This window comes from Schistocerca gregaria, unplaced genomic scaffold, assembly GCF_023897955.1.
Source record: "Schistocerca gregaria isolate iqSchGreg1 unplaced genomic scaffold, iqSchGreg1.2 ptg000244l, whole genome shotgun sequence".
Lineage (NCBI taxonomy): Eukaryota > Metazoa > Arthropoda > Insecta > Orthoptera > Acrididae > Schistocerca > Schistocerca gregaria.
The window spans coordinates 8,573,803-8,577,005 of NW_026061753.1; the positions used below are offsets into that span (position 1 = coordinate 8,573,803).

Sequence of the window (3,203 nt, forward strand, 5' to 3'; positions counted from 1 at the left end):
CTTAATTGTTTTAGTCATTTTTATACAGTTTTGTTTAGGGAAGTTGGCAAGCCGAACGTTAAATATCTGTATTTTTACGCTTAATCTGTTTCTCCCCTGATTGCAAGTAGTGAGAGTTCTGCTATGAATTTTATGGACATTTGTGCTATTTAAGTAAAGCTTTACCTAAGTATATATACCTAGTCATATTCAAATTTCAAGTTTTACGGGTCTCGTTCCACTTAACGAAATTTATTTATTATTTGTCCAACTGATCTGGCCTTGTGATTTTATAATGCTTTTGATTGTAATAAAATATGTAGCAACTACAACGGATTACTATTGTGATTTTGGTGTGTCACTACCATACCCCATATCACAGAGGATGAAATGTTTCATGAAATATATGAAAACCTGTTTTTGATACATTCAACGATTAAGAGGGTGGAATATAGGATGTAATGTTTTATGAAAGTATTTCAGTGCGAAAGAGTTTTTAAAGCGAAATCTATGAATATTGTGTTATTGAAAACTACGTGTTTCACTGTTTTTGGAACTACAACCTCCAAGAAGGTGCAATAGGGGCACAGGTTTCACTGACCCATAGCCTTCCAGCCCAACCTGCAAAGTATACGGACTTGAAATTTGATGAAGGTGTAAATCTTACGCTGAAAGCATCATTTAAGAAGAGATTGTTCGAAATTTCACTCCTATGGGGGTGAAACATGGGTTGAAAGTCTTTTTTTTTAAATATGTCCCTATGTCCCTATTGAAGCTATAACTACAAAACTACGAAAATTGACATTTGGTGTCTCAGTCAGATACAAAAAAGAAACAGGTTTTTAGCATTTTCCGAAATTCTTCCATTGGGGGATAAAATAATTAGTGAAGGTTTTTTGAAAATAAATCATTATTAAAGAACTACTGAAGCATTTTTATAGCTACATCTATGAAAATAGGTATTTGACATCTCGGTTGGATGTAAAAAAAATGTGTTTCGTTGCTTTTGGAAATTTAACTCACTAATAGAGTGAAATAGGGGATGTAATGTTTTATGAAATATTTCACTATGAAAGCATTTTTAGAATTAAATGGATGAAGATTTGAATTTGGCTCCTCGGCTCTAAATAGAAGAATACGTGTTTAATTGTTTTTGAAAACCCAACCCCTAAAGGGTGTGAGATGTTTCAGAAAATGGTTCATTATGAAAGGATTGCTAAATATATCTGACAATTCGTATTCGGCTAATATGTTACAATTTTTAAAAACTACGTGTTTTTCTGGTTTTGGAACTTCGAGCATAAGGGGATGAAAATTTTAATGAAATATTTATTGCGTTATATTAAAATATTTTAAATCTGCATCTATGAAAACCGGTATTTCACTTCTCAATTAGATATAAAGAAATATGCGTTAGGGAATGAAAGACTGTACGGAGATATCACCACAAGAATACAAACGGCTTGATTAACAAAAACCTTGGACTCCAGCTGTCAGCATTGCTTTTTGATCATTCAGTAAAAGACCATGCTTCAACGGCGCTAAGTTTAGAAAGTTTAGAAAGTGTTGCAGTTTATAAAAGACATAAAAAAACGATTAAAGAAAAAAATTCTTTGCAGACCATGAACGGTCTACGCAAGTAAAGAAGCGGATGATAAGCTAGCTCTTTATGCAAATGAGTTGGTCAGTTTAAGTTCCGAGACATGTCATGCAGCAGGAACGGAATCCTATAGTTGCTACGATTGGCTAAAGGAAAAGTTTTGCAGAATCACTCGAAATCACTTCTGCAAGTGGCTAAGAATCTCGTAATTAATAAAAATTCTGTACTGAGAATTCCAAGGTGGGAGATGCAAGATTCCTCCCCCCCCCCCTTCCCCCTCCTCACAATGCTATCCTTCTTTACCTACAGCAAAAAATAAATAAATTAATTAATAAATAAAACTAGAGAAATTTCTACTGTGAAACTATTTGCATACAAGAGACCGGCCCTTGAAATTTAACTCTTCAAAGTTTTAAGCCCTGCTCATTCCGGATATTGATTAGAAAGTGTTAATCCACATGTGAAACCTGAGTATATAATCCCTGTGACATTTGATCAACGGTGTTCCATAAGGACAGGTTCTCATTCAAAACGTTCGAAAATTCAATTTCTTTGTAGTTGCATTTTTTAAAGGTGTACTTGTCTAGACTCTTGTAACAGAAAGTTTTTTTTTTAATCCGTGCTTTACAAAAGTTTCTACAGTCCATTGTTTGAAGCAGTGTCACGGCTGCCATGAGCCACGCGGGGTACCCGCCATGTGTCCAACGCCTTGTCACGGTTCGCGCGGCTCCCCCTGTTGGAGGTTCGAGTCCTCCCTCGGGCATGGTTGTGTGTGTGTTGTCCTTAGCATAAGTTACTGTAAGTAGTGTGTAAACATAGGGACTGATGGTTCAAATGGCTCTGAGCACTTTGGGACTTAACATCTGAGGTCATCAGTTTCCTAGAACTTAGAACGACTTAAACCTAACTAAATTAAGGACATCACACACACCCATGCTCGAGGCAGGATTTGAACCTGCGACCGTAGCGGTCGCGTGGCTCCCGACTGAAGCGCCTACAACCGCTCGGCCACATCGGCCGGTTTATCATGTATTCTAGAAGAGTTGCAAGGTCGTCAGTGGCGCCTGTTCTTTCGAGAGCAGTTACTATCTTCATATCTATGGTTAAACGTTACCCAGCCATTGACCTTCGTCTGTGCGAATGCGCACAGGTTGCCGGAACTCTTACGGGAATCGTCACCTTAGTGTGAGCCAGTAATGAGTGGATGGACAAATACCTATTAAGTACATTACGTATGCGGATTGTGGACGGTTGGGGATGTGAGTCTCACGGGAAGCGTGCGAGGGATAAATTCCTGCAGTCGTGCTGTTCATGTGTGCCCTCGATGGCTCAGATGGATTGAGCGTCTGCCTTGTAAGCAGGAGATTCTGGGTTCGAGTCCCAGTAGGGGCACACTTTTCAGCTGTCCCCATCGAAGTATATCAACAACACCTGTCGGCAGCTGAGGGTTTCAATTAATTATCAGTTGTGAAGGTGATTCGATGAACCCTTTGCCAGGCACTTAAATGTGTTTTGCAGGGTATCCATATAGATGTAGATGATAACTCGTCCCGTGTCGCACGTGCTCAAAATGATTCATACTGCAGAATGCATGCAAACATACTCACCGAAAATACGGACGAAT

The 3,203-nt window shown here is 38.6% G+C and overlaps 1 non-coding gene across 1 annotated transcript; it reads left to right on the forward strand.

The window, feature by feature from the left end:
• The first annotated feature begins 2,896 nt into the window (after positions 1-2,896).
• Positions 2,897-2,971, forward strand: Trnat-ugu (transfer RNA threonine (anticodon UGU)). Its single transcript has one exon. It is a non-coding gene; the product is annotated as a tRNA-Thr (tRNA).
• Positions 2,972-3,203: the final 232 nt, after the last annotated feature.